The sequence below is a fragment of the Jatropha curcas genome, unplaced genomic scaffold (genome assembly GCF_041381405.1).
Source record: "Jatropha curcas cultivar XTBG-Jc1 unplaced genomic scaffold, XTBG_Jcur_1.0 HiC_scaffold_154_pilon, whole genome shotgun sequence".
Lineage (NCBI taxonomy): Eukaryota > Viridiplantae > Streptophyta > Magnoliopsida > Malpighiales > Euphorbiaceae > Jatropha > Jatropha curcas.
Genome location: NW_028322384.1, coordinates 26,234 through 42,279, shown reverse-complemented (window position 1 = coordinate 42,279; position 16,046 = coordinate 26,234). Strand labels below are relative to the sequence as shown.

The following is a 16,046-nucleotide window of genomic DNA, read 5'->3' as shown; positions in this document are numbered from 1 at the left end:
CCCTCCCCTCATAAAAAAAAAAAAAAAATGATCACTTAATATGTTTCTAAGGCAATGTTCACCAATCGCAAGAGCGATTTAGTATGATTATTGTATCTGTCTCGAGAAGCGACGTTGTGTCTAAACCCTAACCAGTCCCAATCAAAATTCTACCACTGAAAGCATCTCTACCGCCACCTCCACCGCCACCGACGGCCAACATCCGGTTATCTCTACTACACCGCGTCTATCAACGTAGCTGGCAATCGGATTTCTTCTTCTTCTTCTTTCTTCTTTCTTCTTCTTCTTCTTCACTCCGTTTTCACGCTTGTTATTCAGTCTCCAATCGCTCTAGCTCAATTTGTCTCAGAGATCCTCTGAAGCGCTACCAGGTAACTGAACTACATTTTCCTTTGGAGTTGTGAATAATTTTCTCTTCCATATTGTTTGTTAGTTGAGGTCGCTGCTGGTTCTAGTTTGTAGTCGTTAAATTTTGAGAACTTTCCTGTGCGTTGTTCTTGTGTTTTGGGCCTGTAATTCACAATCTGCCCTCTTTCAAATCAATTTGTTGTCTTTAAAATTTCAAAGAACAGGGTTAGGGGGTAGGAGGTAGTGGTTCTTGTAGGACTATAATTGGGGGTGGTAGTCCATTCAATAAATACACAGTCTCCCTAACTTTCTCCAAATGATAAGATAGTAGCAATTTTAAATTCAGCCACCCATATTTCAAATTCAGACCAAAATAGAACAAGTTGTTTCAAACTGAAGTTTTAAATGGTCATCTTTTGTTTCGTATTGCAGTTTTTTAGTTATACAAAGACAGCAAAATAGATATTATTGGGCCTAAGTTACTTTACATGTTTATCTTACATGCCTGAATCTAATTTTCGAATTAGATAATACAAGGTGTAGTGACTGACCCCCTTTTTGTATTTAATTTCACATAATAGTTAATTCCTGTTTGAAATTACGATTTTGTTATTGATGTGCTTTGTACCAATGTTGTTAGCATGCTAGATTAGTGTTATATCTTCAGTCATAAATTCTCCATCTTTAATTCCTCTTCTTGGGAATTTATGCTTGTTAGTAAAAAAATAATGCTTTTGTGAAAAATATGAAATTTACTGTTGTTGCTTCCAAAATTTGTGCATTTTTATGTTTCTTTGTATGTTCGGCATACTCATTTTGATCAAGCCATCAGAATTAGATTTGGACTTTATTGAAATGAAATTATAGGCAATGCTTCATTTTGATCAAACTTTTGATAGGTTAGGCATCCTCATTTCGTATACTTAAAACCCATAACAAACTAACACATCTAGACTACGATAACTTGCTCTTCTATTTGCTGGTGGTGATTTGAGCTGGACCACACAGGACTCCCTCTTTTGTTGAGATGCTTTTTCTTTGGTAGCTAACACTGCTCTACTTGGTAATTAGATAAAATAGGAATTGGAAATTTAATGAAAGCATAATTTCTTTGATGTTTTATTCATTACAATTACAACCATACTTTTGCTTCTCCAATCTCCATTCCCTGAAGCTATATTCACAGTTTTCGTCAGAAAAGAGCACATAAGCTTTAGTGCTTTGTTTTTACTGTTCTGATATTGTTTTTTGATATGTATTTACAACAACATGTCCTTTTTCTCTCTCTCATATATGCACTTTTTTTTAAAATTTTCATGAAATAAAATAATTTTATTAATAGTTGTTAATAAGATTCTGTAGTTATCATGAAATGATCCCTTATATTTGTTAAGAATCTGGGTTTTAATTTTTGAATTAGAAATTCATTTGATGATTGTTTTCCACCATAGATATTATTGTTTTTGACATGTATGGATTCTTTGAAGAAGAACTAAAAATTAGCTAATTGGATTAGATGAAATTAAAAAAAAAAAAATTGTAGCCTTGTTTCTTTTCTATATAAAGATAATTTCTTTTTTAAATTTTTACTCCGCTCCTCTGCAGAATTTTGCTTTTGAAAATTTCAAGTCTCTTCTCTGACCATTTTTAATCATCTTTACAGAATTCCAATAGCCATTATGATTGGAGATTGGCTAGGCAGCTCAATTTTCTTTCATACACAATTTATTATTTGATAAAAAGAGGAAAAAAGCAAAGGTTATTGTTATTGTCACCACTTGATTCTATTTCAGGTTTTATCATTTCCATCTTTAGCTGCTGCGAGCACAACAGCAATTATTACAAATCTTTTCTTAACGTTAGAAATTCATATTGACCTTGCTGATCTTCTCGATGTTACAAATTCATACTGCCCTTACAGATATTCTTTCTAATGTTAATTACAAATCTTCTTGATATTGTCTTGGTTTCTATCATTGGCTTCATCTCTCTTCAATCTTTGGCTTCTTCCTTCTTGGTAAAATCTTTACAAGGTCTTGTTTCTCAAGGTCACACTTTGAATAGTATTGAATAATGTTAACTGTTTACAGTTAATTTTTTAAATGATGGAATTGGTTCCCCTCAAATTGTTGAATTACTAATACAACTCATTATTAATTTTTTCTAAATATTTCATTTACAAATTAAAATCATCAAATGATTGAAAGTTCATTTAGTTATAGTGCGTGGTGTGGTGATAGTGAGGAGGTGGTGGTCATTTTATTATGGATTATATTACTAATTAAATCAAAACATGATAATGGAATGGAATGCATTGGTCATTAGATTCCATAATTTTTTTCTAAACCATACAACCATAGTAATTGAATGTTGATTGCATTACATTCCATTACAAATTTCATTCTATTTCAACCTTGTTCAGATTACACTTCATGATGTCTTACAAAATATAGCCTAAGGTTTTGTTTTCCTCTTCTATGCGATTGAATCCTCGTTATCTTCTTCTTCTTCTTCTTCTTCTTCTTCTCCTCTTTTATTGTTATTATTGCAATACTTTTCAATTTCATCTCTTCTATTTTTCTTTGCTTGTGTTATTATTGTTATTATAGTTTCCTTTGCTTTGGATTGATATTATTTGTTCTAAACAAAGGCTTAGTTGTTGTTGTTCTTGTGTTTTCAGATAGAGTAGCTATGGGTTCCTCATCGGCTGAAGGTTTTCCAGCAATGCAGGTAATTTTTGTCTCTAAGTGAAATTGATAGTTTAAACTAGTGGGTTTTCCTCTCTCTCTTGTGCTTTATCACAATATTTTAATTACAATAATACATTCATTTGAATTATCTTTAGTCTAGCTTGATTCTCAATCCTGCCTGCTTTTGCTTATGTGTGGGCTAATGCATAGACACTTGGGGTAAAACTTTTGTATTAGTGCTATTGCTTCAAATAATGATTACAGTGGCAAAAGTGTATGCATAGGTTTTCAAGTGGTAAAGCAATGAGGTCAAATTGGAATTGGAATTTTAAAATGGAGGATTATGTGGGTCTAGCTGCTGGCATGAGTTCCAGGGTTGAAACTCTGGATATGGGCGCTATAGCAAGGAGGAGTAATTAGGGTTAGATAATATAGGTTGATTTTATGTGTCAAAGATGTTCTAGTTGTTTAGAAATTTATAACTGAGAGACTAAAAAATCACATTTGCACTGAAGTAGAACAAGAACAATATGGAGGGTTGAAAAGTCTTGAAAGTTAGTGGGTGTTCTCTTAGTCCAGTTGAGAAATAATAAAGCTGTTGAAAGGAGTTGAAAATTTGAAAGAGGAGGGCAAGTGGAAAGATTTTTCTCTCAGTAGGGATTTTGGACTTTTAACTGTTTTTCTAGATAGTTAATTGGAGCAAGGGAAGTTGCATAATTGTGTGGAGTTTTTCGGGTTTTGAATGATAAAGCATATATGAGGGTATATTACTGCATACTATTTTTTGATGATGTGATTTTGATATGAATCTAATTTCGGTTAAACAAGAAATTAAAGCTAGGAAAGAGCATCCTAGGGTCTATTGCTTCAAGCATAGCAGCAATCAAATGGAGTATATGTGTTAAATTCTAGCAATGGAAGGGGAAGTAAGTGAAGCTGGGTTAGTATGGATAGATAGGCAGATAGACCTATAATTCCAATATTTGAAATTTAATGTTCATGATTAATGATTAATTATCTTCCATGCCTAATTATGAGCATGTATGTTTAAATGAATATATTTCTATATTTCTGAGTCTATTCTAATTCCTCTGATTTTGAGTTATGAATTTGCAGGAAATTATGTTGGAGTTTCGTGCTGGTAAAATGTTTTTTGATGGTAAAAAGGTTGTCCCTGATACACGTAAAGGACTTGTTCGCATAGCAAGGGTACTCTATTTGTCCTTCCATTCTTTGGCTTAGAATTCATGCCTTAATAATTCCAATTTTATTTCAAAATTAATGAAGGTGAATTTTGAATTTTTGTTTATCGCATCATTTATATTTGTTTGTAAAACCTACATTTTGTCAGGGCGAGGAGGATTGGTCCATTTCAGTGGCTTGATCGAGATCGGAATGTTGTAGAAGATGTATCCTTGTCAGGAAGGGTTACATATTCACTTCAATTTCTCTAGTTACATAAATTGGCTGAAAACCAAAAATTTATTTCATTTGCTGATTTACATGTCTAAAGCATGGGTTAAATTACATTGGCTTTTAACTGCACCTTTGCATGCACATAAATTTCATCTGATTGTTTTCGTAGATAATGATCAACATAATCAATTAACCCAGACTAGTGGTATTTCCGTTCTAAAAATGGTTTCATCAGCGCCGAAACGAGTCATGATAGGAAAAAACTATATTTTCAGATTTAATGTATATTACTCTTTTGTTTATCATTATTGTGGATGCTTAGAAGTGCAATGAAAAAAATAAGATACTGTTAGTATGTGACAGTGGGCACCCTTGAGCATTTGTCCATTTCGTTTTTCTTTTCATGTGCATGCCTTAAATATTGGAGATTGAAGTGGTGATCGAGTTTCTTAGTTTTTCAAACTTCAAAAATTTTTAGTTCACCAAAATTAAGTATGCCTGCTTTTGTGCACGTGCATGTGGGTGTGAGAGAGAATGGAACATTATTGAATGAGTTACAGAAATCTAAAATTCATTATTTTAATTTTCAACTCTGGGAATGCTTATTAGAAAAATAAAAGTTGTGAACAAATCCCAACTTTGGGGGCAGGAGGATACTGGAGATTGAGTGCTCTTGCTTTAATCCCTCGTCTTTAGTGATCACTAGTTGTTCTTTGTCAATTTTTTATTGCACTACAGCAATGTTCTTCTTCTTTGATCAATGATTATAAATGTCCTTCCATCTCCACAATTGTTGACTTGAGTTGAAAAGAAAACCCTTTGACTACTTATATTAGTAATGTCTGGTAGGTCATCAATATGTTTCAAGAGACCATTTTCTTTCAAGGTTTTTTTATTTCTTTTGTCTTTTAGCTCATCCTCCTAACTAACTCCACGTGGATCTATTTCATGTTGATCTTTGTTTTGTTTCCTCCGTAGAGTTAAAAGTGAGCAACTATATCTTGGAGCTATCACAATTTCAATGCTTTCTGATGCTTTAATGAATTTGGGCATATTATCATGCTTCTGTACTCTTGCCATTGGAGAACACCTTGGATGCTGGGTTAGCAATGTGTTTGCTCATACTTTTATGAGCTTGTGCATTTTAAGCACAATGTTAACTCCTGGGCATGAGAGATTGTCCACAACAACACTTCCTGTGTGTTATTTGGTGCATAGCAATGTTTGCAATTCTTTAATAGCCTCGACCTTGGGATAAAATCTTTTCCTATTTTTACCTTTATATACCTTTCCAATTTTTTTTCTCCATTTGTTTGTGGGGTGGCGGGGGTTGTACCTTGTCTCTTAGTAGTAGCAAAGAGGTAATGGTTTGAGATATGTTTGGTCTTATATCAAGTGCATACTATTCTATTTTGGGCAGTTGCCTTTTCAGAAGTTAGATAATAGTTGTCATTTTTTCTAAAATTGAATTATGGCAACTTTGTAATATCAAGCATAGAATGTCAACCTTATTTAGATGTTAGATTGTTCCATACAACACCAGAATGTTGATAAATATATTTTATTTTTTAGGTTGCTCATAAATAGTCACTAGATTTTCCTATCTTATCTACTGCATGCCTGTGTTTGAGGGTATGCCATTTAGACTAGGTCTTTTAAAGTTCTGGTAATTCTGGAATTGCAAATGCATGGTGTCTGATGGTTTGAATCTTCCCTCTCCTCACTTTTTTCAATTTGTCAGCTGGAATGTGATTGTTTTTCTTTTTTGCTTCTATTGCAATTTTCTTACTTTTATTTAACAATCTATAAGTACCCATTGCTTTAACTTTTTGTTTGTGAATTTCTTTTATTTGCTACCATTTTCTATTTATTATTAGTTTTATCATTTGTGTATATTTCCTTTTGTGGTTAGAATACTCTTGCTTTTTTGTTTCTTTGACACTAGACTATAAATAGGATCAGATTATATTCCCAGATGAGGCAGTTTTTGAGAAGGTATACTTTTCATCTTCAGAATTTTAGCTTCTGCAATTTGGTCACTACTTGACTGATATAACTGACTTCAATTTCATCGTCTTGCTTTAATAAGGTTAATCAAGCATCGGGAAGGGTTTATATCTTGAAGTTCAATACCGACGACCGAAAGTTTTTCTTTTGGATGCAGGTAACTTCATTTTATGTTTTTATTTACCATTTTATTGGTAATTATGACATCTCATTACTTCTATCATTTAGAGATAATAATTGGCATTGCTTGCAGGAGCCCAAAACTGAAGATGATTGGCAGTTGTGTAGCTCTACCAATTATTATATCAATCGACCATTAGGTGAGTTTATTTCTTTTCATTTTTTAGGCTTTTCTCATTACTTAATTAAATATCTTTTGGGAATTTGCTAGCTAACCATTTTCTTCTAATATTATGCGCACAAGCAAGCGTTTGCACATGAATCCATCTTGGCATATGCTTTTGCCTCTTTTCAATTTTGTATAAATAAATTTATACAAAGGAATACTTTACTTATAACTTGGGGCTTTATTCTTTAACTAATTTCATTTTGAAGCATGCATCCTCACTTTAGCATGTGTTCATTCCCAACCAAAGGGAGTCAACTTCTCTTGCATTGATGTTTTGTCTTTTTATCTTTTGGTTAGTCATACTTTCTTAAGAATGTTACCCTTCCTTGGCTGCTCTGTTCCTCCCTTTTAATTAACTTGTCATTTCATGGGTGTGCTAATGATTGAAAGATATACATGCAGTTGGTGAACACAGAGATATTAGATTAGTTTAATCTATCTATCTATATGAAGTGGCCAAAGGGTGAACCTTTTTGAATGGACTAAGACATGATAAAATTACATTTTGACAAAAGAAGACTTTTTAATAATTATAATATCGTTAATATAATTACTATCCTATTTGTGTACAAGAAGTTAAAGCAAGTTGATAATAAACATGCTATTCTATGCATGTTCAGCTAACATTCTACTCTCTTCTCAAAAAGAAAAAGAAAAGTGATGCGACACAATTCTTTATGAATTCTGTGGCCATTTTATAGGTATTAGCTCTTTTTATTTTTATTTTTATGTAAGCTAAAGAAAATATTGAAAGGAAAAAGTTACAACACCACTAGTTAGCTTTTAGTTACTTTTTTTTTCTACCTTAAATTTTTCTAGTTCAATTGTTCACCAAGTCACAATATTTCCTACAGAATACTCTACTTGAGAAAAAAAAATATTAATTTCCTTTTTCATGTTTAAATTTGTTATGAAGTCAATTTTTTTAGTGGACAAATACAAGAATACGAGCACACAAGATAATAAATAAATTATCCAAATATGGGACATATCATCAAATCAAAGTGTCAAAGAATTATCATCACATCTACTATATTGCAAGATTGTGGAACTAATTAGTTGTTTGGGATTGAGTAGTAATATCACAGTTAATTTAATATGTGCTCATACTTGTATACGGTATAATGTGATAATGTTTAAACTGATCTATGTTTCATTTTTCACTCAAAAGGCACCACCTCTCTCTTCAAATTATGGAACTATATACTCTGCACCTTTCTGTATATATCACTGTCGAACAATATTTTTATTGTAATGCTATCTATGATATTTATCATCATGTAATATTAAGATTTCTCTAGTGAAGTATATATATTATATATTTAAATGGATTGAAGTTTTAAATATGTATGTCTATGTCTTTTTGGAGTTTACAATTATGAAAGATATAGATGAGAGAAGCTAACTAAAGATTTTGTACAATATCATATTTAATAACTTTTCTTTTATGCAAAGGATCTTGGTCTGTTTCCCTCTCATTAATTTATGCTCAGCTGGACGGAAAGAAACAAACTTGCATATTGGTTGTTAGAGTTTTGAGATGTTGGTGTAGTAATCGGTATGCACAATTTTGTTGATAAATTGGTTGTATGTTTTATTGGTTTCTGTATTGCAAAATACTTTTTCCAGTCTATGTATATAAACTGCTGGATTTGTACTGTCTTGGTGCGTTTTAATAACATTTCTTTTAACTTATCTAGAAAAGAAATAAAACTAAATAATCTCTCTGTTTGGCAGAGTTTCTTGGTGAGGATGAGCCTGATGCTTCTGCTCCTTTACAAGTCTCTGAAGATATTATTGAAGATGATATCTCATCTAGGTATGTTATATGTTATCTATCACAGAAATTCCACTTTGAAATCTGAACCATTGGCACCACGTTCCCCTCTCTCAAAAAAAGGCAGTCCCCTGCTAATCAATTTCATTTGTGAAGTTCAGCTTATCAGTTTGCTAGCGAAATTGTAATGTTATATTATCTGAATTTTTTGTGATTATCTTGAATGCAGTTCGAATGTCTGAATATATAGATAAATCATTTTCTGGATGACAGATTTAAAAATAAAGGTAGGATGGTTTAAGTCTGAAATGATCTTTTGTACAGCCTCTTGATGTCTTCATGGAATGTGTGTGACTCCAAAATCTTTAAAGCAGTCTGTTGTTGGTCAGTTTAATGGTTACACTTTAATATTTTGGAATTTTATGTGTTTATTAAGATTTCTAAGTCCATTTTCTCGCTCTTAGGTGTTGTTATGGTAGCATTCCTGATTATGCTTCCTTGGTTTATTATTATTCTCATCTATTGTTTTGTCAACTAGCTAAAATTGTTAGCAATGTCTCAAATCATACTAAATGAAAAAGAAAAAAAATCTAAAATTGATTGACTGAAAGTGAAGAATATGTGAAAAGATTGAATTTTTGTGCTCGTTAGGCATATAACAAGATTCTGTACTTTTTCGATATTACTCTTTTAGTTTCTAAACTGTTTTTTATGGAATCAAGTGGCTGAATCGACAACTTTATTCTAATGAGGTGGAATTGATCAAATTTGCTCATCAATTATCTTAGTTTCTAAACTGTTTCATTTCCTCAAATGCCTTTTCTCTACAAAAAATTCATTTCTCCTCCATCTCTATTAACTTTTTTATTTTTGTTCCTTATCCTTTATTCTCTCGCAACCAAAAAAACCTTTTCTCTTACTGAATGGGCAAATTTATCTAATGAGGTGCAATTGACCAAATATGCTGACCATTTACCTTTAGTTTCTAATTTTTCCTTTCCTCAAATGCCTTCTCTACAAAATTTCATTTCTTCTCCATCTCTGTTAACTTGTTTTATTTTTGTTCCTTTCTCTTGATTGTCTTGCGACTAAAAAAGGCCTTCTCTCTCTCTCTCTCTCTCTCTCCTCTCTCTCTCTCTCTCTCTCTCTCTTTCCTTGACATTCTTTGGCAACCAAACTAGCCAATATATTGGATACATTGAGACGTGTATGAGAAATAGGTGGCAATTTATAATAACATATTTATGGTGATTAGGGTTTCAATTTGAATTGGGAGTAAATTTATTTTATTTAGCGCCAGAGGTTGAAAATTGAAATTTTTATGAAGAAACATTGAGTGAGGTAGAAAGTGAAAGAGATGAATGGAGTGGAGGCGATGTAGTAGTACTTTATTGGGGTAAACTGGCGTATTTTTATCCTGCAAGTCTTGCTAAATGCACCTAAACAAAAATAAAATTTGTAATTGAGACGCTTAATTGTGCAAAAAGTCTAGACACCAATGACGTATTATTGCAAAATATTAAGTCGCTAGTTTTATTACATTTCACAATTGTTGTTAAATCGTGATTGGAATCAAAAACCAAAATTCCCATTTTGTGAATTGATTGTGAATCGAATCAAATTGTGAAATTGATATAGATTATCAAATTCAATAAAAATAAAATGTCTATGCATAGAAAGGACATCAACGCATAATAAATATTCTAAAAAGGATCTTTCATTGACATAAAAATACATTAAACAATGCATCTAACATGGTATATAATGTCAAAGACTTTGTTACCTAGCTCTAATAGAAAGGGAAAGAGGAGGTTGGTGAAGTAGCCTTTTGGCTGGTGCATGTCCACTATGACATTGGAACAACACCCATGTACTGAGGGAATTTGGAATGCAAGTAGAATCAATCTTAGCAATTGCCCCTTGGTTGTTTTTTGCTTATTCATTATTTTAGGTATGTTATAACAGTTTGTTTAGAGCTTTTGGCAAGAGAATTTTCTTGTTACATGTATTATATGGAAAACATTGTTTCGGTCCCAATAACGTTATGCAGTGGGCTTTTCGGATGTAGGTCTAATAGTGTGTTGTTTTGCTTTGGCCTGAATTACAATGTCAAGGGGAAGCCTTGGCAACTGAACTTACTTTAGTTGTATAGAAGGCCTAGTGCGGTAGGGGGAAGTTGAAAGGAAGTTGAATTTCTTGAGATGGAAAATAGGTTGAACATAAGTTATTAGTTGTTTTTCCGCTAGGCTGTCACCTGTATTTTAGATCGTAAGATTCAAGATTTACTGGCGAATTAATACAATTTCAAGGAAAAAAATGTTGGAGAAAAGACAAAGAAATGGACCTTCCTTGGAATTAACTCCCCCAAACAAGTGCTGCTTAGGAAGTAAATTTCCAAGAAATGGGAATGCAAACTATGGGAGGCCTAAAATGTTTGATTGTTGTGCTGCACTTGATCAAGAAGTTTATATAATTCAGATATGAATGGAGACATATATATAAAGATATTTGGGGACTCAACGACATAAAGGGGAAAGTTATTAGAATATTTGATTTGTCATACGAGAAGAAGATTTATGGGAAATTTTTATTTTTGTGTTGAAATGAGGATTTTTCTTATAATTTTCACTTTTTGTTTTGTGTTATGCATTTAGATTGGTGAGGGTGGTGGTAGCAAGTATTTTCATTGTAGTCATTATTAGTATTTTTTTTTTTTTTTTTGGATAAGTAAAGAAGAAAACATGAAAAAGAGAGAGAAAGAGAAAAGAGTCAATTTTCAAATATCAGGATTGAAAATATCTAGGCTGGCATAAGACACTGTGAGTAAGACCACCTAACTCAGAATTTTGAGGTATCAATTCTTTGATGTCTTTTTTTACTTATACTCCCATATTCTACAGATGATAGTCTTATTTACTTCTCGAGAACTCCAAAAGGGATGGTCCGATATCTCTTTTAAGTTAAAGTCAATAAGGAAAAATATTATTTATCACTAATAACTCCTCAAATGAGTCTCATCAAATGTTAAAATATTAATAAGGATGGTCCAATTTTGTGTTTGTGCTGATCTCTTCAAAATATTAATAAGGGTAACATAGATGAACTCAAAAAATGTATTTCTAAATGACTTTTCTTATCTCCATGTCAAAACATTATGAACCACTATTTATGGACCGAGGGAGTATCTTTTAAATGTTTAACTTCCCATGCAACTCGTACTTGCTATCCTAACATCACTTCAGTAAGTGATTACATTGTATGCAGAAGGTTAAAGGTTCTAATCCCATGCAGTCCTCCCCTTTAAGAATATCCGATCAATGTACCTTAAAAAAATATTTAGCTTTTTTGGTTGTGTCTTTTTTCTTGTTGAGTTGAAATTGATATTTGACACTCATTATTTTATTCTGATTGTATTCATTTCACAACTGTCAGGGCTGGTAACTTAATTGTACCAAATTTAGGTGCAGAAGTGATTAGTGATGTATCCTCTTCATCAGGACCTGTTAAATTGGAAGATTTACAAAGGATCTTGAGTAATATTAGTCATGGAGGTATTTCTTCTCATAGGTTGCATTTTAACACCTCTAGCTCTTACTTTCTCTCTCTCCCCCAATCTCTTTGTAGCACAGTTTAATCTTTGACTCGTTATATATGATGATACTTGTTGCAGGTAGTGCTGGGATCCAGATGGAGGTAATCACTCGACATTTTATTGTATATGCAATAGGCTGAAGGAAGTTTGAAACATTTAGTGATGACTGATGTATTTTAAATGTTGTTCCTGTAACTATATTTCCATTTATCACCTATGGATTATATTCTATTTTAGAATCAAAAGGTATAGTGAATTATTGTTTATTTTGCATATTTAAGCTCTAAATTCTCTGTCAGTATTTCCCAAAAAAAAAAAAAAAAACTTTTTGTCGAGAGCTCCCCAAGAAATAATTCTAGACATCGATCGCATTAGTGTTATTTTCCTTATTTCTCATTTTGTTGTTCTGGTTTTGGGCTTATATGATTGAATTAAGTGCGACTGAGGTGCAAGTTGCAATGAATGAAATGTTTTGCCTAACTTCTACGCCTTTTCTTATTATTCCTTTTTTGATATATATAGATTATTCCTTTTTTGATATATATAGTTTAACTTGCTATACATGTTATTTCGAGTTGTGAAATGTGTGCCTGATTTCACTAATGCTTTGTGCCCTGTGCCTAAGTTCCTTGATTGTCTTTTAATTTTCCTATCCATGTTGTGGTGTGGAAATTATAAATTATTGTTTAAATAATTATCAAAAGTTTTCTGTCAAGTTATATTGAATCTGAACCTGTTAAAATAACTATTTATTTAATTATTCTTACAGAAGGTATGTGGCATACTTCTGTATGTATTATCTCATCCTGCTTTCCTGTGAGTTTCTTTTTTTTTGTGTAGGATTGGGATTAGGAGATATCCTGAAGCCTGATTTAATAATTCCATTGATGGACACATTGCCATTGCAAGAAAGATTAGCATCATATTTACCTGAGGTAGAAATAGCCTTCTGTTTGAGATTTCATCTTTATCTTTCATATTTGTGTGTTCCTGAGAAAATTGACGGTGCAGGGTCGGTGGACCCAGAGGATATTTTGGAATTGCTGCAGAGCCCACCTTTCCGTCAACAAGTGGATTCTTTTACTTATGTGAGAAATTGGAATCCTGACCTTATGTTTATTTTATTTTTAGGTGCCGGCTAATTTAGTAAGGTGTACTTTTCTCTTTGTTTTTAGGTACTTAAAACTGGACAGGTAGACTTGTCTCAATTTGGTATTGACCCCAGTAAATGTAAGTGGTCTCAAACTCCAGAAGTCTCTACCCTTGTTATTCTCCTTTGCTTTTGCTATGTCTGGTTTGATGATCTTTCACATGTTCATATTACTTGGATTGAAAGTCTAGTTAATTCTTCGGAAGTATGATCGGAAATATTACAAGGGGTCAATTACTTCAGCTTTAGAGAGCTTTGTGTGAATGCTTGATGAAATTTTGTCCCTTGAAACAATATAGGAATGAATATATGGTGAAAGAAATTTCTGATATAGAGAATTAAAAAACGAAAGGGAAACAAAAATAAAATTTCCTAATATCAGGCTAATTCTACCTTTTGGCCACTTAAGGTTTTAAATAACCATCCAGCAAAAGTTAAAAGTAAAAAATAGAGCTTTTATCAAAGGGAGTATTACCAAATAAATTCAAATTAAAACCTTGCACTGCTTATTGCACTTATACCTCTTTTTGTGCTACTTGTACCTGTCATAATATTTATGCAAATTCCTTATATGCTCTTGCAAACTGTACTGACAAAATATTATTGTTAGTTTACATAATTGGCACAAAATTAATGTTACGACATTGGACTACTTGATTGAAGTTTTGGATTTATTTGATCATTAACCTTTTATTAGTTTATGAGTGAAGATGCTGCGATTAAATGTTATGTTCTTTCCCTGACATTGCAGACAAGTTCACTGTTGTGTCTTTTCTAGAGGCACTTGAAGATTCAGTTTCTAAAGTTTCTGAGGAATCAAGACAAGATGACAAAGATTTAACATCTCAATCTTGTGATCGAAATGAGCCCATGGATGAAAGCAGTTAGTGGAGGCGGTTTGCTGCAAACCCTGTTGTGTATTTCTCATGGTCATATTTATTACAGAAATATATACTTTCTGCCTGATCTTTTGTTTCCATTACTATTTTTTTCAAAAATTTCATATTCCAATGGCAGTGGAAGATGAAACAGTAGCAAGAAAAGGAAAAGCGCTTTTTTTTTTTTTTTTTTTTTTTTTTTGCTTTAAATTTGTGACTAATGGTTACACTGAGCAATGACTCATCATTTTTTTTTTTTTTTTGAAAACTATCGTAGTATTTTGCAGTCCTCAACTCATTGTATTAAATGACATTGTTGCATTATTCTTTTTAATTGCTCTTACATCGTGGGTGTGAGTTTGGCAAGAAATGATTAAGGGTAATAGTTGTCTTTGGCAAAACGGAGAGAATTTGGCAATTCGAGGAGAATCGGACTATGTTAGCGGAAATTACAAAACTGACCCCCTAATAGTCATGATTTTTGATGAATTATAATATAAAATAATTTGTATGTATTTGCTATATTTGTGCGTATCCTACTGGTGGGTTTGTACTAATGTAATTTTGATTGTGCAAGATTCTCTTCGTTTTGTTATACAATTCTCTCTTGATTTATTATTTTTTTGTAAAGGGTAAATTGTAAACTTCAATTAATAATAATTTATTTCTCATTTTATTTTCTTTCCATCCAAATATAGGGTGAAAAATAAAAAGGAAACAAACAATACAATCTTTTTTTATTTTCTCTTCCCTCTTATTTTCTTCCACCACTTCCTAAACATAACGTTAGGTAGGGGAGTGCATGGGACTACGGAAATTCCGAACCGTTCCTAAAAATCGTTTTGAATTTTTTATCGCCGAGAAAAATTCAATATTAATTTAATAGTCTCGTCTCGAATTCTATTTTGAAAGTAATTATGAGACATGACTGGTTCTTTGATACTTACTCGTACTGATTTAAATTCTGTCCCCTTCTAGTTCATCCCGTCCTGAAAATTGAGAATTTCGTTCAATTTTTTCTTTTTAAATTTTATTTTTTAATGAATTTCAAATTATGTTATAAAAATAATTTTATTCAATTTATTTTAGTTTTTTTATAATACCAATTACTGCTAAAGTAATAATAATAAAAAAAATAATGTAATAATAATAAAAAAATAATATGTATCCTTTAAAATATAAAATAAATCAAGTAATTAAATATATTTTTCAACATAGGTTTTTCCACTGTTATTCCATAATATGTGTTAAGTAACTCTTTTTGAATAAATTTTTTCTATTAAAGAAAAAATGAAAATATTAATCAATACAGGAGAGAATATTAACTTCGAAAATTAACCAGATTATTGGTTATGCTTAATGCTATCATTATTTATTTTTCAGATGATATTCATGATTAAATTAAGTATATTTAAGTTAGCTTAAAGACAACAGTGACAAATGATGAGTTAAAATTCATAAAATAGATGTAAAGTTAAATTATATATAGTTTTTGCATTATTTTATTTTATTATATTTAATGCTTTTATTAACTAGAAAAAAACTACTTAAAAATCTTCTATTATAACTTGGTAGTAGATCATCAATGATTGAATTAATTATTTGATTTATTTTTTTAACCCCAAAAAAATTACTGTATTCATCAATTACAATCAAATAAAATTCATTTATATAAATTTGAGTTAAAATAATTTAGTAAAACTACGGAAAATCCTAATTGATTTTTGACTTGACCCATTCTGTTCTGTTTTATAAAACCGAATTCTCGTTCTGTCCTGTCCCAAAAAAATGGGATAGGATCGGATGAGAATACATATCTATTGGGACGAAATTATGAGT

The 16,046-nt window shown here is 31.6% G+C and overlaps 1 pseudogene across 1 annotated transcript; it reads left to right on the top strand.

Moving 5' to 3' along the window:
• Positions 1–274: 274 nt before the first annotated feature.
• Positions 275–14,550, top strand: LOC149492030 (26S proteasome regulatory subunit RPN13-like; annotated as a pseudogene). Its single transcript, XR_016319169.1, has 14 exons — positions 275–371; positions 3,029–3,078; positions 4,155–4,258; positions 4,399–4,447; positions 6,411–6,449; positions 6,544–6,618; positions 6,715–6,781; positions 8,548–8,629; positions 12,020–12,154; positions 12,258–12,280; positions 13,020–13,114; positions 13,191–13,267; positions 13,355–13,409; positions 14,081–14,550. The product of XR_016319169.1 is annotated as a 26S proteasome regulatory subunit RPN13-like (transcript).
• The last annotated feature ends 1,496 nt before the right edge of the window (positions 14,551–16,046 follow it).